Raw genomic sequence first — 17,237 nt, 5'->3', positions numbered from 1 at the left:
AGCGTTGTTCCTCTTGTGCACCACATGTGAGTGGTCTGCACCTGGTTCCTCACCTGTTGCTGAGTATATCTAGAATTGTGCATGTGAGATGAGGATTGACTGTCTTCACTCAGGACACCAAAGTTCACTGTGTACATCTAAGATGGTTGTCCTTCCAGTTATCTTGTCCTGAGATAGTTGTCTCAGATAAGGAAGATGATTTGTCTCTGCTTATTTATTTCTGTTGCCCATAAAGGAGGCTTGATGTGGCCAGCAGAGAGCTGGGCTGTGTCAGCATTAGCAAGTATCTCACTGCAATAGGAACAGACCAGGAGACCAAACCAGCTTTGGTGCTCAGGCCCCAGCATCAGCACTGTTTGCAGTTCAAGGGGGTTGCTTGACCTCATGCTTGTGATTCAGAGCTGTCCAAAGGACCAGGTTGGGGTTAACACCCTTATGTCCCACTAGGGATTGGAAAGCATTTTGGTCTTGGAAGTAGAGCTTCTGATCTCATTTCCCTCTAGAGGAATCCAGCTTCAACCCACTGAAACTGCTGTGCAAACTAAACCAATGCGCAGTAATGGGCAATGATCAGAGGATTAACTTCAAAACCATGCTGCTGCCTGCAGCCAAAATGCTGATGTAGGCACAATCTTAACCAACCGATTTTCACATGTCTGAAGTTACATGAGGTAAATCTTGACCAACGAATATGAGTTTGAACCTTACCTAAACATCTATCTTCTCATGGATGCATTTTGAGACAGTCAAAACTAAAGTGAAAGAGTTACTACCTTTTTTCTAGGTTTATGTTCACCAGTTACTATGGCCTGTCCTTGCCATGGTCAGCTGAGGGAATCTAGAAACCAGATACTTTTTTGGGGACCTTCAGGACCAGCAATATGCCTGAGGGTGAAAGAAAAGCAAACAGGACTTGAACTGACCATGCAAAGATAGGGATCTATTAAAAATGTCCTATTATACTTTAAAGTAACCGTTCTTGCCAATCATCTGAAGGGAGGGAAAAATTTACATTTATAAATATGTATAGAACATGGACACTTAATTTAAGGCACATAGGACTCTCTGAGTAAAACATGGATTCGACCTGAAGTTACATAAAACCTTAAGTAGAAGTTTTAATTTCTCATTCATCCTTCTCCACCAAATAAACCATCTCAATGTAATTACAGCAAACCTGTGAAAATAAGTTTGTTGGAAGAGATAGACAGTTCAGGTAATGATCTGCAGCCTTTATCTCGCCAAACTGTACTTTCTAAGCCTATACTATCAGAGACTTTCTTGGAAACTGTGCATACATTTGTGTGTACGCATGCATAGCTGTGTGTAATAGAACCCTGGATATTAGATTACATCTGCACATCCTTATCTATCTGCTAGGGTCTCTGCATCTTTACGGTAGGAAGATGTATTCTTGTATCTCTTTCTAGTATAATTTGCAGGGCTGCTCAGGAATAGGAGAAGGAATTCATTTCCACTTGAATCATAATTTTTTAATTAGAAAAGAAATCTCTGAGCACGATTTCATCTTCTCCAGAAGGAAGATCAGCTATTTATACACACAGCCATACATTTTACTTTATCTAGCAAGTATGCCATGTTGTGGTCTCTGGCTGCCTGGCCCAGCCCAAGATTCTTTGAAGCCAAAAAAAAGACAGTCTTTCATTTGGCAGCAGCAGGATCAGGCTAAGACATAAAAAATAGTGAAAAAAGGCTTTTCCTGTAGAATTTCTGGTCTTGCCTGAAGAAAGTAGCTCTAAATATTTCACAAGAAAGCCTGATCCTACAATCTAATTTTAGACATGATGTAATAGGAGCATGCACTAAACAACAGAAGAGGGGGAATTAAGGACAAGGATAAGAGTAATAAGAGTATGCATTTCTCCAGCCTTGTTATTTGTGCATATTGGTAGCTCTGCTGAATGTGAAGATGTAGTTATTAATTTATTTATTTAGTACTTATATTTTCATATGTACTAGTAACCCATAGAAGCTATGCCTACTGTTGTGAATCTTATTTTCTCCTTTCCTAAAGGACAGTTTCTTTACAGGTATAATGAAACGTAAAGTTTTCTGGACACTGGTGCTGACTTCGTCTGCCAGGTTCTGTCCAGGGACCACCATCCAACATCTGCTATGTATACATGGCAGATGGGAAACAGGAGGCAGAGTGGGGCCAAGCCTCTAGGAGAGCCTTTTTCTCCTCTCATTTGCTAGATTACAAAGCACAGCCTTCAGCTTAGTCCTGGACATGGGTACTGGGAGCAGTGGCTTGGCCATCATGGGCTGGCCAGGCAGCAGACAGGGAGTGGAGACTGCAGGCATCTAGGGTGTCACAGCACAGCGACACTAGCACGCTTGGTCACCAGAAAGAGCACTATTTTCATGGCAGTTCCAAATCTCTGTTTCCACTCCTTGGGGTGAATAATGCCAGTTTCCACTTGCAAAATAAACCAGTTCTTTCTTCAAATGAGCCTGTGTTCCCAGCCTGTACCTACAGCAAGTGTGCGCCCTGGATTAAGGGCTCAGCATGGCTCTCGCAATGTAGGAGATGCTGCTTTGCACAGAAATCCATGAAATGGTATTCTTTCTTCAAGTGGATTTTGCAGTTCTCTGCAAGCCAAATCAAACATTAATAACATTCAATCAACATTTCCATACGTAGATATTTTTATCAAACCACATTCTCATTCATTGTTATTTTTCAGTACCGCTTTGGTCTCTTGCACGTATACATACTGAGCAAAGAAAATAGCAGTGTAGCTTTATGAAATGTTACTTAACATTTATGACTGTTTTTTAAAGTTTCTGATTTTGTTACTCTTGCCAGTACCACTAAATGTGTTTGAAGTCCTTCACATGTTTCTTTGTTTATAGTAGAAACACCAGATTTTGCTGAGGAGCACATCTCCCTATTAAAAAAAAAAGAAGCTGAAGTTTTATTAAATAAAAGCCTTCAGAAGAGTCAGTTGCTCCATAACAGTTGTGTGCAGGAAAAAAAAAGTTCGTGTCCATTTTCGTTAATGACCTCATGAGTTTTGCTAGTTAAAATTGAAAGCAAAGAAACCAGGACTGATGCTTAACTGGCAAGAAGCCAGTACAATGAAATTAATAACATATGTTGAAGAACCCATTTGTAACAATTTTTCCATTTAAAAAAAAAAAAAAAAAGTGGCAGCTTAAAACCACTGACAGGACTGTCTTTTCTTTTTTCCTCTCTTTCTCTTCTTCCCTCCCCCCTTCCTCTTTACTACATGGGACACTTTGGCTTATGTCCAACTGTGCGGTACCAAACTTGTCTCAGAGTTCAGATTAATGCTTTATGCAATTTTAAGTGATCGTCTTGCAGCTGCTGCTCAGGGGAATATTGTAGTGAACATGTTTGCTCTGAGGAGCTGGTGGCAAAACCACAGATGCAGCAGCCTCCCCTTGGCAAATAACAGATGTGGCATATGCTGTGTCCAGCCCATCCTCACCACTTACCTTACTCCTGAGCAATGTGTGGGGCACTGCCCCAGCTTGCTGCCATCTAAACACAAATTCGTCTGTAAAGTGCTTGGTTTGTGAGCTTTTGGCTTGATTGTTCTCTGGTCATATGCAAGTGAATCTTATTTATTCATACCTGCAGTTCAGGTGGAGAAGTGAGGACCTTGGCCCCAGGAAGGTTGTCTCTGTCATTACCGTCTGGGATATGTCACCTCCCTGTATTTTGCTCTTCCTTCTCAGTTATCGTCTTGTTTTCATTGTTGTTGGGTTTGGGGTTTTTTCCACCCCCTCTGGAGACTGTACTTTATGTCCTTTGGTGCAAAGCACTCTCTCTTGCTAAGTTGCCCATCAGATTTTCTGTGTGAAACTCCAGGCACTCTGGGGCTTCCTGGCACTGCTAGGATTCTCCCACTAAGAAGGTTAAGTGCCTACAGTGGGATGCACAAGCCAGAAATGGTTTTGGTCATTCGAGATGATGGGAGAAGAGCACCGTGTTTTGAGAAATTGCTGCTTGGGATACAGGAGACACCTTGGGTTTTCAGAGTGCCAGTGGGTTGGAGAGGTGTTTTTTAGCTGAGCACAGGGAATGGACAGAGAAGGAGGATTCCCAGCTGTGGAAGTGCAGTGAGATGCCCGGTGGGGAGGCACTGCCTGGAGGTAACTAGATTATGTATGGTGAAGTGAAAGAGTCAGATAATGGAAAGGAATGAATGAAGCTGTGAGTGTCCAACAGGTTGCAGGTATTGAATGTCGCTGAAGATGATTCAGGAAGCAAAGCAGCACTGCACAGTGTGTGGAGACACAAAACAGGCAAAATAAGGAAAAAAAGAGTTGCCAGATACTACAAAAGAAATGAAAATTTTCTAGGCAATTAGTGCTTATAGTGAAGTGGGAAAACAAGTTAAAGCCTTTCTAATAGTGGACTGAATTCCTCTTTGTGTAATCTCACTGACTTCAGTGGATTGTACAGGGTGGTACCGTGATGAATTTCACCCCAAAATCAAAATACAGTTAAGTACAGCTATCACGCTGTGCCCTGACTTGGAAAGAACTTGCAAGGATTGTGGATAGGAAAATCTTCAGTCATCAGTTCATTGTATGACTTCAGTAGAAAAGGAAAACAGGTGGAGCAGAGTGGGGGGAGAAGACTGAGTGTATGAATGAGGAGAGAAATCCAAATTAGTTCCAGTGTTCAGGGACTGTATGAGGTGCTAGCTCCATTTCCTCTGCAAAACTGGACACTTTGGGTCTCCTCACAGAAAGTATACCATTGCTCTGGAGATGGGACAATGCTCGGGAAACCTTTGAGAGGCTAAAGCTGTTTTCCACCAGAGAAGGAAAAACAAGATAAGAATGAGCAGTATTTTTATAACTGCTGGCCTGCATGGGCTTGGTTGACACCTACAGATATAATTTCTGATATAAGGTAATAGGCACAGCAGGTGTTTAAAATATACTTAGCACCAAGAAGAATGGAAACTTTTTAAAATGTTTGAATGGTGAGAAGGTGTCTAGATCACAGGATAATCACAGCAATGGCTAACCCAGCCATCTAATATTGTTTAATATTTGCATTGCACCCTGGCCAAGGTGCCAGTCAGTTACAGGAATGCCACTGTGTTGAGCCCTGAACAGAATTACAGAATGTGTCTATATAGGCTATACACTATATTTTATTAAAATGTGGCTGAAAATTAGGTGCAAAAATGACAATACAGAAAAAAAAATTGCTTACAGAAATGTTTAGAGCACAAAGTGGAGGCTGGGTTGAGGACATTTTGAGAAGGTGTTACTTTTCAAAATAGGTAGGTAAGCCAGCTCTGGGTTTTCAGGTATGATGTATTTACAAGGGCACATGCTACAGTGTCTAGGCGTAGAAGGTCACCTTCTCTTCACTGTGACTTAACGTGCATATTCAGGTTTAAGCCACATACTTATTAATTTTGAACTTCCTTTTTATTGATATTTCATGGTTTTATTACTGAATATCTGTTATTCTGTCTTAATCAAATGTCAGACTTCAGGAGTCAGTTTTTGCAGTTTTTAACAGTAAGTTGAAAAAATGTATTTCTAGGTGCATATGCCTTATCATATATGAGTTATATGAAGCTCCATGAAAAATGGGCTTCTCAGTCTGGCCATCAAAAAGCAGAGGAGGTTGCCAATTTGTGTCAAACTGAAACAGAAATTTTGGCGTAAAATAACAAATAAGGAAATTAAATTAATGATCATTTGTGTAAACACAAAGATTCAAAAAACACAGTGAAACATCTTCAGATGGGTAAACCCACTATTTTATTTCAGTTTAACCTTCATTCATTCTGAGCAGAAAAAAGTGGGGTTTGAAACAAATTCAGTGCTTTACAATTTTTTAACAAATCCCAGCCAAAACTGTTCATGAAATTAAATCTTGATTTGCAAATAAATTCAGCCCCTCAAAACTTCATTTTTTTCTGACAATTACTTCAATTCCTTTTCTCTCAAATTTGATTTAGAGTTTTTTAAGATAAACATGATTGAAATCCTGACCTCATTCAAGTCAATAGCCAAAACTCCATTGACTGCAACATAGTCAAAATTTTGTGTATACGGTGAGTTACTCATGAGTGCTCTACTCAATCATTGTCTGTTCTCATCTCCTTGAGTTGGTCATGGAAAGTGCAGGCACAGCACTTGATTCCAACTACTCCACTTCCAAAGTTCAATTAATCCAACTTTTAAAAGGAACTCTGTAGAACAGCCTTTTCATTTTCAAGGTAGTTAACTGGATGAAAATGAAACTGAGACTCCATTATTCTGTATTTTACTTTGGCAATTTTTAGCCCCTCTTTTTTTCCCCTTTACTTGAAAAATGCATAATGTTAACTTATATTCACAGATTTGCAAATCTCTCTTTTATATAACCATTAAAACAGTTTTTCTTAGACTTCTGCACATTACATAAAACTGTTTATATAACAGTAATTTATTAGGTTACGTTGGAGAGCTTTTACTGCTCTTTATATAAAAAGACTGGGTTGATTTTTGATCTCTTTAATGTGGCCCTTTAGATGTAGTAGCTCTGACATTTGAACTTACTTGGAATGTATGCCCAGTAGCTTGGTAACGTGCAAAATATGCCAAAGAAGCACCATTCTTTTTAGAAAAAAGTGCATTGTGCTCTCCTATGTTCTTGCACTGTGCATAGCCCAAGGATTAAAAATGCCAAGTGAGTGTCCATGGAAGGAGTATCTGATGCCCCAAAAGACAGTTTTTGTGGCCTTCTGTGCTGGGATAGACATGCAGGCCACACTAAAAAGGCTGGTTCAAACAGGGAAATGATCTGCTAATAAGAAAGGCTCAATTAGATTATACACTTTAAAAAGCTAAGATGCAAAAATGTAATCAGCTGTTAGAGATCTAGTAGCAGGAGGAAAGTTCACGTAAATATGTTTTGCTGCCCTCCCATAGGAATCCCCTATACAAGGTCATGTCCTTTCCACCTCACCTATAGGATATCCTGCAAAAGACAGCTCTATGTCTGTCACCATGTAATTAATCTCACTAGACCTGTAAGAAATTACACACTGATCAGGTTAGGAAAGTAATTTAGGTCTAACAAGTCATTGGCAAGCACTTGGTGTAATGATCCAGTCTCTTTTCTTCGCATATACAATTTTAAGGACAGAATCCTCTCTTTGACTCAAATAATTTAGCCTGGTTTCATAATGACTCTGTAAATTCAGTATGAGGAGACATTTCCAAATCTTATTTTATTATTATTGTTAATTGAAGAAAAGTGGCAATGCAATATGGAATTTTCTCCCATGGCCAAGTCTGAAATGAAATGTTGAGGTGAAAAAACATAATTATATGCAATTATCCAAGACAGCAAAAGTCTTATGTTTTGTCTCCAGACAGGTGTTTTGGCATAGAAGGTATTCTTTCCTTTCTTTATTTCCTTCCTTTCAGGATGGAAGAGCACTCAGGAGACTGTTAGTCATTCAGCATCTCTGTGGTGAAGCCCAGCACAAGACTGTCACAGGAATTAGAGGTCATCCTGTGGCTGAATGAAAAACCTAATACAATTAAAGCTGACTACATTCCCTTTAACGGTGAAGCTGGCATAGAACTTTTCTCCTTCAGGAATTTCCATGGTTTTCCAGTTTCCAACTTTCCTTGTCATCTTTCAGTTGTTTGTGGGGCTGTACTTCAAAGTTGGATCAGTGAGGTGATATTAGTTAAAAAGAAGCCCTTAATTTTAATGTTTACTGAGCAGTACTTGACTCTACTCATTCCCTGCTCTTACATTTTTTGGGGATCTGTTTGACTTGGATATCAAAGACACAATGTGCCATCACTTCCTGTGGTAGAAAACCATTTCAGAGCTAAAATTGTGCAGGGAGCTGGAAAATACAAGCACATTTCAGCTTTTGATATTGTGTGTTGAATGATTTAATGAGATGTTTGTGGGTTACTTTAACTAGGGCTGAATTCTGGCTTGCACATCTTTGTGGTCTGTGTTGTAAATATGGCACCAAGCTCTCCAGAAGCAAAAGTCAGCACTGTATAGCATGAATGATCTAACATTAGGCTTAAGTCATTTTAACTTTCACTGAACTCTGCTAACTAGCCATTTTAGGGCAAAACTGCTATAAATAATACAATTTGCAAGATGTAAATCAAAGTTGCAAATACTCACTTTAACTATTCAGCCTAACAAGGAATCAACGCTGCATACCGTAGTTGAGATGAATATCTAAATTAATAGGAATGCCCCTACAGTTCAGCCATGCAGATCAAGTTGCTTGGCAGGAACTGTAAAGCAAAGTGAAAGATTGAGATAATATATAAGTATATTCACTCTCTCTGGCTTTTGAAATTGCTGAAAATATGAAAAGTGATAATGAACTTTATAAGCACTTCCCGCAGTATTTCACAGTCTGTATTTCATTTTTGTGCTATAGTAAGTCTTTTCAGTACCAAATACTTGATTGGTTTTCACTGGTGATTTATTTGTTTTTACCCTGAAATTCAGGATTTGACTAATACACCTGACCACATTTTTTTAAAATGTGAACTACCCTTTAAAGAAGCTCAGCAAGATTTATCATAGAAGTTGTAAGTTTTGTCACCTTTTAAAAGTGAAGACATGGGGTGAGGTTTTTTTAACAAGACTGAAATTAAATAAATGCTGCATAAAAATACGGTTACTAAAGTGGAAAAAACACAACACATACTGAAAAGGGAGGCCTGATTTATTATTCTTTTAGGTCAGGAAGTCCTTACATTAAATATTATTTTGCATCCTCTGAATTCCTTTTGAATTGAAACAGTGAAGAACCAGCCTGAGTGAGGATATTATAACACTATCACTTCATCGCTTGAAATGCTAACTACTATTTCTGGTGGAAGTCCACTACAATCACAGCATGTAGTATCAACCTGAATTGATTCATTCTCTCACAATTTACACTAATAAAAACTGTAGCTTTGTTAGTACTTTGTTCAAGTAGGTAGGCAGAGTTAATCAAGTCTCCCAAAGCAGTGTCTTGCCTTCCAGAAAGTGAGTCTCTTTCCACCATCACAGAAATGGTCTGTCCATACAACCTTCTAATGTACCTGGGATGACTTCTGCTGATTCATGTAGGATTCAGAGTTGTCCTTAAATCCTAGAGCAGGAAAACAGGCCAGGAAGAGTCAATACACAGTACACGATGATTTACATAGGGGGGAAAAAAATGCAAGCAAAAGAGTAGCTTCTGAATTCAAAACTATGAAAAAAGCAAACATGAGGGATTTTCTCCTTTGCACCTTTGATGACTTACAAAGACTTGTGGCATCATTGCACAAAGCACTTTTGCATGTGGTCAGTTATAAGAGGGCAAGTCCCCTCTACTCAGCAAAGCACTTGAGCGCATGCTTAACTTCAGCCATGTTAAATAGCTCCACTGAAGTCGAATGAATCTGAAATGATTTAGAGTGAGATTTAAAGTTAAGTCCATGTTTCATAGATTGATAGCATTTAAGGCCAGGAAGAATGATAATAGTCATGCAGCCTGACCTCCTTCATAACACGGGACCACAGAATTTTGCCAAGTGTTCCCAATATGAAAGACACTGCTGCTGCCTGAACTGTAACTGCGCTTTCAGAAAGACAGCCAGCTTTGATTTAGAGACTTCACAGGAGAGAGAATCCATTGTATTCCTAGATAAGATTTTTTTTCAGCAGTTAAGATCCTTCATTGAAAAGAGCCATGTGCTTGAATGCTAATCTGAAGTTGCTGAGATTCAGCTTCCATCCATAATGACTGTTTTTGTTGAGTTAAAAAGTCAGATTCTCCAGTTTTCTTTCTAGAGAAGTATCCTCAGACAATCATTATATCACTTCTTAATCTACACTTTTTAGGGACTAAATTAAGATGCTTTTTTCTCTCACTTCTGTTACTGAAGTCATGTTTGTAGCTCTTTCCTGAACATTTTCCAAATTGCCAACATCTTACCTAAGTGTGTACATCAGAAGTGGACAAAGGCAACCCAGTAATGATCTTACTAGTTGTTAGTAATCCGTAGTAGTAAAACTCTTTTGTTTCTACCTAGTAGTCTTCTCCTGTACATACATCCAGGACAGCATTTGCTGGCTCAGCCTCTGTGTTGCCCTGGGAGTTGTTGCTTGTCTGTTTGCACAGCAAAACCACTAAATCCTTTTCTGAGTCACTTTGTGCCTAAAGACTGTTGACCATTCTGTAATGCTAATCCATATTTTTCATTCTTAATGATAGGTCTTAATTAAGCATCTCATGTGGCATTTAGCAGTGATACAGGTGAGGCCAACTTACTAACCAGCCCAGATTTCTATGCAGTACTGGTATGTCTTCATCATTTTTCATAACTACCAATTTTGGGGTTATTTGCAATGATTTTGTATCTTTTTCTATATGCTTTTAAAATACTGAATCCTATTGAGCAACAAATTTATGCTAGAAATGAGCCTATTTAATCATTATTTATTATGCATTCATTCCCTACCAGAGGGGAGGAAGTTAGTTATTCATGTGAACTGATTTAACAGTAACTGTTTCCTATAACTTTCATCACATGGTTTTCCATGAGAAAGTACATTGTGTGATTGTGGGTGAGTTTTCCAGGTTTAGGGGCTTTAATTAATATCATGGAGAAGAGCTTTAAAAAATATATAGAGATTTAAGAATCAATGGATTTCACTGCAGATGGCTGATTGAAAAGAGACAATGTGACAATGTAACAGCAACAGATTAATTTCAGCTTAAGAAATAACTATGTCACAAGTGGCTAGTTTTTAATTGACATTCTTAAATGTGATTATTTCCCAGCTGGCTGCTTCCCCCTTTCACTTTCTTTCTAAATTAGAATTATTGACAAAAGAAAAGAAATGGACTTTTATATCATATGTGAAAAACAGGCTCAAGCCTGACTGACTCAAGCTTATTTATGCAATCTTTAACTGCTGAATCTCATCAGCTTCGATATACGTACAGTAAAAGCTCATTAGTGGGTGAGATATTGAGTAGAGTGTCTCCTAAATACAACCCTGACATTTGAGAGAAAGAAGTTTTATAGTCCCCCAAGTCATTTTCCTCCTTGCACAATTTGCTTTTCCTCCCTGTGTCTAAGTTTTTGATTTCTATAACAAGAATAATAATCTTACCTTCTTTTATAAAGTGCTTTGAGTTCTGTCATGGAAAAGTGCTTTGTCAGAAGCAGAAATATTATGTAGACCCTCTGTAGCTTCAGTCTTTTCAGAATGTGGATTTACTTTGGGTAAGGACACTTATATGGGCACATGTCACTGTTCTCTATGGGGCAACTTCCGGATGCTCCTGTGCATGTACCTCAGCCACACAGAGAAAAGTTGGTCTAGGAGACTGGCAGACCAGTTTGTAATCTAAAAGATTAATTAAAACAGAGAAACAGCCATTTATTTCCCTTTCCAGAGGTCCAAAGGTGAGAGCAAGGGACTATGACACGTTTGGTTTAGTTTTTGTACAAAACCCCCTCCATCTCTAAGCAGCTCTGTTTTCAAAGATCAATTATTATTTACTGTGGGGGAAGGAAGGGGTGTGAAGTAGATGAACATCGGAGGCTCACACAATGTCCAGAGAACTTTTATTGCTGGAGGAGTGCAGGGTGGAAAGCAATAAAGATTGAAATTCTCAACTCTTACACAACCTGTAACTTACTAAGCAATAGCTTCATCATAACCACATAACCCCAAACTCCCTCCCTGCTTCCTGCTGTTCCTACAGCCTCCAGGGCTTCAGTGTGCTTCAGGCTTTCTTTTTTTTTTCGTTTTTTTTTTTTTTTTTTTTAAGAAACATACATCATAATGTGTTTTCTTTCTTTTTTAATAAAAATATCAAAGGAATACTTATCAATGACTGAGGAGGGAGAGCTGAGGTGCAGTCTATTTTTTAACTGGAACATGCACCATGCTGTGACACACTCATCCAGGAGCAGGAGAAGATTGATGGCTAGACATGTGGAGAGAACTGCCACTGATTGAAATCAGACAACTGCAAGCTGTGAGGGAGATCCAGGGGAAACCATTTTAACCACAGTAGTCCAGTCTTAGCACACTTGGACAGGGTCTTTGTCTGAAGTCTGCACTGCAGGACACAAAGAAACTAGGCAGTACAGTGAGGCCAAAGGCAAAATATGAAACTACGACAACTTGGAAGATATATGTGTATGTCTCTATCTATCTCACCTCTGTAAATTATTTCCTTCACTAACAGATAATAGATCAGAAATTTCATTCCTCAAGTACCAGTCATCTTCTTATACCCTTCAGATTCTTTCACAATGACCAGAAGAAGGAAAAAAAAAAAAGCTTTCAAGTAGGAAAAAAAAGAACTGGAACAGTACTAGAAACCTGATTTTCAGAAGTGCTGAGCACCTGGAGTGTCAATTACAGTTACTGGGAGCTGGAGTTGTTCACCACGTCTAAAGCCATCAAACTTTCTGCAGCAAGTTTGTAAAATATTTACTTAATTCCATTTTGGAAACATATCTCTTATTTGCTGGAAAACAGGGAGAAATGAAAAAAGCAATGTGGAAGGGCGTGTTCCCCAGCACCCATCACTGGGGCTGCCGAGGTGGGTGTTGGTAGCAATTCCACAGCCATGCACTTGCACCGAGACATTTTTATTTCATTACGGGTGTCAGTTTACAGCCATTAGCTAAGCAGATTGGCCTGGACGAAAATGCCTCCTTTTTGTGTGCATGCATGTGTCTTATCGCTAGATCTTGCTTCCATTATTCAAGTCTTCAAAAAAAAAAAAAAAGGAAGGAAGGGGAAAAAAAGGAAAGAAAAGACAAGGAAAAAAAAAAAAGGCTTTACGTGCATTACGTTTTGTGGCTTGTCTCTGTCCTGTAGCCAGAACAGTCTAAAATAGGTTTTATTGGAAATCATTACTTAAATTCCAGCACTGAGAAGAATATTGATCTCTTGTGTGTAATGGTTACCAGACTGCGGAAAGTAGCAGAGAGGGCTCCAAGTGGGCCGACATAATGTCAGTGACAATTCATTTTTTTTACCAGTTAGGATGCTGGTTTAATATCCTGCAAAAGGCACTTAACGCCAGCCCTTTCATAACATCTGTCCAGTCCTGGAGGTGGTGGGGGGCTGCTCCTGGGGCGATGGGCTGGCAGGCGTGTCGGAGACCTGCTTGGCCAGAGGCTGCTGGCGGAGCCCTGGCATTCCCCCGGCACTCTGCACGCGCTCACCAGCTGTCCCAACTTTCCAGGGCGCTCCTCAGTTTTCTAAATATGTGCCACATAAAAATAAAATTTCGGACAGCGATGTGCTGAGGAGACCCATGCCTGCAGTGCATAATTCATTCATAGTGTCCATAGCCCATTATTCCCACATTCCTCCCACAGAGCTATCAATTTCATCTCCGGCCAAACAGGAATCTGAATCTTGGGAGTGCAGCAAAGCAGCGGTGGTGTGGGTATGCCACTGTCCTTTTTTTTCCCTCCATCCTTTCTTGACTGTCCTTTTTTTTTCTTTTTTATTTCAACAAATGTTATGTTCATTTTGTTTTCGCAGGCATAAGCTGTTTGGAAAGAGCCACATGAGGAAAACATGGGAAATCTCTGTTTTGCTAATGAGGTTTCTGCTCATCTCATAAAATGTGTGATGATTTCTATAGGTTTTCCTGTGTTTGTCATTTCAGTAGATAGAAGCATGAAACTTTCCACAGATATCAGTGGCATTTAATTAACATAGTGACTTGGACACCTGCCCCAGTGCTGCAACAAGCTGTGGAGAACAGTTTGTACTGCATTTAATCAAGCCAGCAGCCAGCACACTGTGAGCATGCTCAGAAAGGTACCAACAAACTACACCGTAAATTTTGCTCAAATCTCCTAGCTCTTTTTTCCCCTCTGAGTCATTTTGAACCTACCCTCAAAAAACTGTCAGAGAAAGGCTAATCCATTGCACTGCAACAACAAAACAACAAAAGGCTGCTCATATGGAGGAAATTGTGACAGATAAAAGGAGCTTTTAAGGACTAAAGAAGGAACTTGGATGTCATCATGGACTTCAGGTCTATTATCTCTATCCAGATCTACTATCTAGTTTCTGTGTTTAGCAAATAAAATCCCTCGCCCCCCCCCCAAAAAAAGAACATTCTCAGCTAAAATTTTTGTAACTTTTTGTTTTTTAAAAAAAGTCTTGATATCTTAAAATAAATATTAAGTGAACAACTGTGTTTAATCAGTAATAGGAAAATCAATAGCTGTGGATCTCAGATATTCAAAATCCATCTGGACACAGTGCTGGGCAACCAGTCGTAAGTGGCCCTGCTTGAGCAGCGGAGTTGGACCAGATGACCTCCAGAGGTGCCTTCCAACCTCAACCATTCTATGATTCTGTGATTCAGATGAAAGATATGTAAAATTTTGTTTAATTGGTATTAATGTATTAATGTGGTTGCACAGAACTGCACATTTCTAACACACAAGCACTTAAAGGACAGAGTTAAATGCTAATAATTTGAGACAGACAAAAGGTTATTGTTATTCCTATTCTTCGGTGTGAGAAGCATGTAGAGACCCAGTGTTAGAATTCATCGCATTAGTGATTAGCTATCTCAAAGTTATGCATTTAGTCTAAGACAGAGGTCTAGGCTCTTCTGTAATCATGTCTACAAAAATAGCAGAGGTTGCTGGTGTGACCCATACCTCTTGTGTGGAGTAGACCCTGAGGCAAACCTCTCTCTTCATTCATGCTCAGGGTTTGTGTTGGAAGGAGTCCGTGAGAAAATTAGCATCTATGTAGAATAGACTATCAGAAACATACAGCTAGAGGAGATTTACTCCATGCAGAATCTAGAAAGGCGAATGAAATATATTCTAGCTGTAGCATGATGAAGTGCAGACACTAAGCAACTAGCTTAGAGCAGAAATTCCCCTTCTAGATAGTAAAGCTAGGTGAGATGGATCTGGGTCCTGATGACTTGCTTAAGAAGCATATAGAAGGTCCATGGCAGAAATAGAAGTTGAACTATGTTTTCCAAATTCCAGTCTGGCAAGACAGACTTTTGATAACGATGATCCTCCAGTATGAACAGGTTCTTGCTTATCATTTTCCAAAGCAGTAATTCAGCGATTTAATGAAGTCTCTCCTGTTTTTCCCTGGATTTTCTTAATTGTCTTTCTGAAATTGAGAGGCATATGGACATGTAAATGATATAGTAATCTTGTGAGAATTCATATGCAGTTTCCAGGAACAGACATGTTACAGAATGATTGCACTATTAGCATCTATCTGTAGTCCTCAAAAAATCATTACAGCTTTTAAAGAATTCTAATTAGGCGTGTCCGAAGCGCCAAATCCAGGTGGATTTTCACCCACTTCCAATAATATGGCCACTCTGAGCCCTCACTGACATAGATCATATCTCTGGAATCTCGCTGTAATGAAGATCAGGTTCTGACTTATCCCATAACCTCCCAAAATAAAGTTAAGTTGCTCTGACGCAGCCTGTTTTAAAGCTCTGTGGGGTTTACAGCTGTGTGCCTGTTAACATACCCTCCAGTCACTTTCATTCAGTAGTTACAAAACATAACATTAAAGCAGAGAGAAGAATGATGAGATGGGTCATTCTCTTCTCTTTCCCCTGCAACTATTTTTTTAAGACTTTCTGGGTTTGTTTTGTACTAATATGGTACTTTCTTGCACACACCTATGGAATAATGGCTATATCATCATCAGCTGCTTCTCACCTGATGCAGTATGGGACCTCAATGCTAAGGGTGAAAAAAACACCATTTCAACGCATAATTTGGACCATGCAGTCATTCTTTTCTTAGCAACTGTTCCAATTATATCAACAAATCTCTGCTACTATTTGTCTATATCTATTACATATTCAGGAATGGGGACAATCATGACTGAATACAATAGTTTTGGGAGGTTTCCTGTTTTCATTTCTATTTGTGTTTGTACAGCTTCAATTTGTTTTCCTGCCAAACCTGTAGTAATTAGAGGTTGTCCTTTAAATTTCCTGGGATTCCCATATTTTAAGGAGGCCTCTGCTCCAGTGTCAGTTAGGGCATTTACAGTTTGTGGGGACTGGTTGTTCCAAAAAAAATTTTAAGCTCCACATGGGGCCATTGGTTCTTCCACACCCACAGCCCTGGAGCTTGGCCATTAATTCATTTGTGCTGATCATAATATTGATTCACCTCCCTTGCCTCCTGCAAAGGGTAGAAGTCAGAAAACAGTGCCCAACCCTCTTTCTCCTCCGGAACCGTTGATTCACTCATGGGGGGCCCCCTGTGAGCAGGTGGAGGGTCCTGTTGAGGTTTGAGAAGGGGCACTGTAGGATGAGTTGTCCTTGGATCCTTAGTTTTAGAACTCTTCACTCTCTCGGTAGGTGTATTCAGCCCTCTCTGTGTATATATTCACCACAGCTCATCAGTTGGAACACCATCAATTTTTTCACGAGACATGCTGTCTTTTAACAAAGCCGTAAACATTTCCCTATGAGAAATCCTGTTTTCACTGCCTTTAGGGCTGTCTTGAGTATCTCGATTCCCTGAACTCCCTCGGGGGCCCCACTCTCCAATGTCACCCAGCTGCTGTATTTTTTCTATCACAACACAAAGGGGATTTCCCATCTCATTAATCAAAAGAGTCATGATTACATTTTTATATGCTGGTGGGGCAGTCTTAATCAGTTTATTTCTCATGGTGACAGGCAAAGGATGCCACATCATAGTGTCAGCATCTTCTATAAAAACTGCTGCTGTCATCCCTTCCTCTTTCAGTTGCTGTATACAATCTCACAAAGTGTACCATGGACATTCAGATCCCAGCCAATCATTTTCCGTAGGATACTTAATATGACATCCCTGAGCTACCAAAGCAAATAAATTTGTATTCTGATGATTATTCCGAAATGCATCTTGCACAAAAGAATCTGAACTTAAAATCAAAAACCTTTAAGAATCTCCTGCGTCTAGGGTTATCCCTGCAGCTCCATTCAAGAGAGCAAACGCACCACTCAAGAGAGCAGGGATTCCCCCAGTCTCTACTTAAATCTGTCAATTATGTCTTTTACCTCATGCTGAGTGTAATACTCTATTATATCCTTCCTCACAGGTTGCCCAATAGTAGGATCTACTTCTGTCTTTTGTCTCCACACGGGTTTCACATTTATGAATTCATCTGAGGGAACAGCCTCATCAGAATCCATAGGATCCCAGATATCTTCATCACA

Source organism: Strix aluco, chromosome 3, assembly GCF_031877795.1.
Source record: "Strix aluco isolate bStrAlu1 chromosome 3, bStrAlu1.hap1, whole genome shotgun sequence".
Taxonomy (NCBI): domain Eukaryota; kingdom Metazoa; phylum Chordata; class Aves; order Strigiformes; family Strigidae; genus Strix; species Strix aluco.
The sequence above is the reverse complement of the archived record's forward strand: the minus strand, read 5'-3'. Positions refer to the sequence as shown.